The following is a 6,203-nucleotide window of genomic DNA, read 5'->3' as shown; positions in this document are numbered from 1 at the left end:
GTGGTGCTTAGTATTTCCCCAGTGGTGCTGAAAAACATATGCTTACTCAAATACTAGCACACAGATGTTTATAATAGCTTTATTCATAATTTCCAAAACTTGGAAGCAACCAAAATGCCCTTCAACAAGAAAAACTGAATATCCAAACTCTGGTATATCCAGACAATGGATTTCGTTCACTGCTTAAAAAGAGGGGCGGGGGGGTGGGTGGGGGAAGGTGCCAAGTCATAAAAAGATATGGAGGGACCCTAAATGCATACTACTAAGTGAAAGAACCCAATAGACTAAATATTGTGTGATTCCAATTATATAAAATTCTGGAAAATGCAAAACTGTGGAAACCATAGAAGAATGAGTGGTTGCCACAGATTGAAGCAGAGGGCTGAATACGTGGAGTACAGAGGATATTTAGGGAAGTTAAACTATTTTATATAATGTAATGGTGGATACATTTCATTATACATTTGTCAAAACCCACAGAAGATACACCACCAGTAGTGAACCCTAATATAAACTGGACTTTGGTTAATAATAATGTCTGTATGAATTGTAACAATTACACCACTCTGTGCAGATGGAAGCAGGGAATGTTGATGGTAAGGGAGGCGGTATATATGTAGAGGCAGGTAATATATTGGAAATCTTCATATTCAATTGTGCTGTTTGCCTAAATGTGCTCTTAAAAAGTCTATAAATTATAAAAAGTTATGAAATCAATAAAAATATAAGTGTAACTGATATGCAAAGAGAGGAGAGAATATGGAATAATATAAAATACTAAAAACCAGAGAAAACATAAAAGAGTGGAAGACAAGAGAAAGAATAGGGTAAAAAATGGAAAACAGTCAAAAATGTGGTGACTGTTACTTCAACTATATCAACAATAAATTTAAATGTGGGTGACCTAAATACACCAATGAAAAAGAACTATCAGAGTGGATAATGAAAGCAAGACCCAACTAAATGTTTTCTACAGAAAGCCCACTTTTAAGCAGTGGATAAAGATATACCATGCTAACACTAATCATAAGAAAGCTAAAGTAGCTATATTAATTGCTGTAGACATCAACACTCTTCTATTAGTAGTTAATAGTTCCAATAGTCAGAAAATCAGTAAGGCTATAGTTAATATAACTATCTAATTGACATTTGTGGAATACTTCATCTAACAGCAGCAGAATACACATTCTTCTCAAGCTTGTATAGATCACACTCTGGGCCGTTAAAATGTACCTTAACAAATTTAAAGGAATAGATATCAAAGTATGCTCTCAGAACATGGAATAAAGCTAGATATCAATAACACAAAGATAGTTATAAAATTCTAAAGTAGTTTGTGATTAAATACACTTCTGAGTAATACATGGATTAAATCTCATAAGAAATTTAAAAATATTTTTAACTAAATGAAAATATGACCTATCAAAATTTATAGGATAAACCCAGTACAATGTCATGTTTTTTGCTTTAAACTGTTATTTGTATCTTCAAGAAATTAAGAGAAAAACTGTTCTTTAATACTTATCCAATTATTTACATTTCTGGTGCTCTTCATTTGTTTTTTAAAAAATCTGAGGTTTTTTTTTTTCTGGTATCATTTTCTTTCATCTGTATGAACTTCATTTAGCATTTCTTACACTTTAGCCTGGTATATAGGAGTTATCTTTGTTTCCCATTATCTGAAAATGTCTGCTTTTAGCTTTCATTGTTTAAGGATACTTCTGCTGGATTGACTCTTTTTTCCTTAAAAGATGTTGCTTCCCTGTTTTCTGCCTGTGGTTTCTGGTGAGAGTTCTTTGGTTATTCACATTATTGCTCCCCTGAGTGTAATATGTCTTGGATATTTTAAATATTTTCTTTTTATTCATGTTTTTGGAAGTTTGACTCTCAAATATCTAGACTTGATTTTCTTCATATTTATCCCATATGGAATTAAATATTGTTTTTGTACATTTCTCTATTTCTAGATTCAAATTTTGCATGTTAGACTTTTGGATGTCATACAGGTCTAGTATTCTATTTATTTTTTTCAGTGTTTTTTTCCCTACCTCTTCTTTAAATACTTCATTTTCTTTTATTTTTTTCCTCTCCAAAATCACTGATGCTTTGCTTTTCCATCTTGTTCCTGCTATTAAATCCATCCAATGAATTTTTTATTTCTGATTTTGTGTTTTTCGGTTCTAAATTTTCCAATTTGTGCTTTTTCATCATTTCTATTTATATGCTAGAATTTCTTATTTTTTCACTCATCATGAGTATATTGTCCTTTATGTCATTGAATTAGTTATAATGGACACTTTAAAGTTCTTATCAGACAGTTCCAACACTGAGTAATCTTGATACTGGCCTATGTTGGTCATATTTTCCCTTCAGAATGAGTTACATTTTTTTTTTGGTTCTTCATATGTTGAGTAATTTTATAATGTATCCTGAACATTTAAAATGTTATTTCTGGAGATTCTAGATTCTGTTAAATTCCTCTGGATGACTTTGTTTTAGTAGGCAATTTAACTTGGTTAGACTCAAACTGAAACCTTATCTTAGTTGCAGATCAATCAGTTCAGATCAGTCACTCAGTCGTGTCTGAGTCTTTGCGACCCCATGGACTGCAGCACACCAGGCTTCCCTGTCCATCACCAAATCCCAGAGCCTACTCAAACTTATGTCCATCACATGGGTGATGCCATCCAACCATCTCATCCTCTGTTGCTCCCTTCTCCTCTTACCTTCAATCTTTCCCAGCATCAGGGTCTTTTCCAATGAGTCAGTTCTTCACATCAGGTGGCCAAAGTATTGGAGTTTCAGCTTCAGCATTAGTCTTTCCAATGAATATTCAGGATTGATTTGCTTTAGGATTGACTGGTTGGATCTTCTTGCAATTTAAGGGACTCTTGAGAGTTTTCTCTAACACCACAATTCAAAAGCATCAATTCTTCAGTTCTCAGCTTTCTTTATAGTCCAACTTTCACATCCGTACATGACTACTGGAAAAACCACAGCTCTGACTAGATGGACCTTTGTTGGCAAAGTAATGTCTCTGCTTTTGAATACGCTATCTAGGTTGGTCATATCTTTTCTTCCAAGGAGCAAGTGTCTTTTAATTTCATGGCTGTAGTCACCACCTGCTGTGATTTTGGAACCCCCCCAAAATAAAATCTGTCACTGTTTCCATTGTTTCCCCATCTATTTGCCATGAAGTGATGGGATTGGATGCCATGATCTTAGTTTTCTGAATGTTGAGTTTTAAGCCAACTTAAATCAGACACATCACTTTCTGTGTAATAACATCAATTTTATTTCTTAGTATTCTTAGCATTCATTCTCTAGCAAGTGAATTTTTAGTCTGTAAGACCTGTACAGTTTAAGCTGCTTTATTATTTGTCCCTAAGTCAGACATAAATAATGGATCACACATTCTGATAATATTCAGCCATGGCTTTATTCTTGTAGCATTTATTTGTGATTAAGAATGTAAATACAGAAAATGGTCCTTTTCAGTGTGATTTTAAGGCTTACATTGGTTGGTGTCTCTTTTCACATATTTAATCTGTTCATTATATAAGCATAAATGTTTCTGGTGACCACTTTTGGAAATGCAGTTTTCACCTGTTGGGCATATGACTGTGTACATGTTATTAGATATTCGATAATCTCAATTTGGAATCTGTGGGGAGAAAATTCAATCCAAGTTTCAGATCATTCAATAACAATTTCATGAGAATTTATAGAGATTTTAAGATATAATCACATTGTCTTTATCATCATAAAAGCTGTAGAACTTTAGCTCTGAGAAATATTAAGCTTTTTCAAAGCATAGTGTATTAAGCATCTTTTTAAATTTTATGTATCTTATGATGTTTTGACATCTTATGCAGCTTGCTGACCAGGGAGACACTTTGTCTCCTAGGGCTAGCCATTTCTTAGAGATAGTAAAGGTATAGAGCCAGGCCTGGAGCATATCTTTCCTGTACAAAATACCAATCTCTCACAGCAACCCAGTATTTTCTCTGCCCTAAATTATCATGAGACCATGTACCAGTTAACTACACACAACTTTATAGCCCACAGCTATAATACTCTATGAAGGAGTGTCCAACAACATCTGAACTTAACAGATAAGGCAAGATCTTATCACCTGTTGAATTTCTTGAGTAGAGTATTGTAAAAAAAAAAGTATGGATAATTCCCCCCTTCCATTGGGGTTTATTCTTTGCTATATAAGTTTCAAGGTCTGGATATAGTTGGGATGACACCATGCAGTATGAAATAGTCTAATTTAGCCAAGATTGCTTCTCTTTCATGGAAACAGGGTGGTATTTGGGAGGTAAGTCCTTTTTAGAAACTAGACTAAATAACTGTCATAGTATTAATGGTGGTAAACTTCTAAGGGATAATTATACTGCATAAGTATTACTGTGAAAGACGAGTCTAACCAACATTTGAAACCAAAAGCTTGACTTACTGCTTTTCTGTTTCAGCCATCTTATTACTGTGTAACAAAAACACCTAAAAGGCTTAAAATAACAACTTATTATTTCTCTATAGATAAGAGTGGGTGATTTTTCTTCTCCACTAGTTAATATCTGTAGCCTCTCATTCAGCTAGCATTTAGCTAGTGATGGGGCTAGGCTGGAAGGTCTGAAAAACTTCACTTATATGTCCAGCACTGTGGGGTTTCACCCCCAGTAGCTTGAGTTTCTTCACAAATTGGCGATCTCAGACTAGTTGTACTTTTTCCATGTTATTAGCTTTGAGAAGTACAGTGGAAGCTGCCACACTTCCTAAAGGGGAGGCCTGACACTTCTGTAATATGCTAATAAGCCAAAACAAGTCACAAGACCAATCCAGATTCAAGAAGATGGGGAAATGAATCTGTCTCTTATGTACAGACTAGCATGAGGGAAGGAATTGATACTGTCCATCTTTGACCATCAAACTAACCAAAAGAGGCCTATATTTGTAAATCAGTCAGAGAAAGAAATGATACAAGGTTTGGGGAAATGGGGGATTCAGGGATTTGTAGACTTTCCAAAGCAGGTATGTTGAGGGACTGACTGGCTCTTTCAAAAAGTGTAGTAGTCACTGGAGTAGGCCGTAGCTGACTTGCTGAGTTTCCAGAGTGTGTCAGAGTGAAAGCTGTTGCTTGGCTTTCAGAAATGAGTTGTCACAACTAGCTGATTTTCATACGTATGTGCACTAGTGAGAAAATTCTCCAGTTAATTGCTATTAGTGTCTGATTGCTTGTCTCTGATTATCAATTTTGGTGGTTACTAGTTCATGTCTTGGGGCTTATGGCCAACAGTGTCTCAGGTTTTCTTCAACTTGGAGACTAGCAACATTTTACTCTTACCAGAGTATTAGTTTTTAAAAGTATTTTTATTAGTACAGGCTTTATTCTGAAAGCACATTTGCATCAGTTATTGGACTGTCCCCAGAAAGTACTAATTTTTATTTAATTTTTGATTGAGAGGCCCAAGGAAGTTATACAATGTATTTGTTTTCACATTGAAATAACACTAAAGAGATTGTTTCCTCTTAAACATATATCAAGATGGTATGCTCATGTAAGAGCTGAATGGAATACTGGTAACAGTAGTTTAGCAGGGAGTATTCAGAAGTTATATAAGCACAAAGTATACATAAGATGTAAGCAATCACTAAATATACTAGGTGTTCATTAATATTAAGCATCAGATGAATCAAAATGGAAGCTGAACATCATAAAAGTCCATTTTATTAGGAAGGGGAAATAAGATGGCAGGATTTAGATTGGAGCAGCATTTGACAATGGCACCCCACTCCAGGACGCTTGCCTTGAAAATCCCATGGACAGAGGAGCCTGGGGGGCTGCAGTCCATGGGGTCGCTAAGAGTCGGGCACAACTGAGCGACTTCACTTTCACTTTTCACTTTCATGCATTGGAGAAGGAATCGGCAACCCACACTCCAGTGTTCTTGCCTGGAGAATCCCAGAGACAGAGGAGCCTGGTGGGCTGCCGTCTATGGGGTCGCACAGGGTCGGACACGACTGAAGCAGCTTAGCAGCAGCAGCAGCACCATTTGACAATTCTATGAAGTATGGGCAATAAAGTAATTTTACTAGTTATGTAGCTGGTGGAGTTGGGTATTCTTTTTGTTGTTGCTCGGTTGCACTACTTAAGTATGACATAAAGATGTATTTTATTATGTGACAGAAAATTAAAA

This window comes from Ovis aries, chromosome 25 (genome assembly GCF_016772045.2).
Source record: "Ovis aries strain OAR_USU_Benz2616 breed Rambouillet chromosome 25, ARS-UI_Ramb_v3.0, whole genome shotgun sequence".
In the NCBI taxonomy this organism is placed as follows: Eukaryota; Metazoa; Chordata; class Mammalia; order Artiodactyla; family Bovidae; genus Ovis; species Ovis aries.
This window is presented reverse-complemented; position numbering follows the sequence as displayed.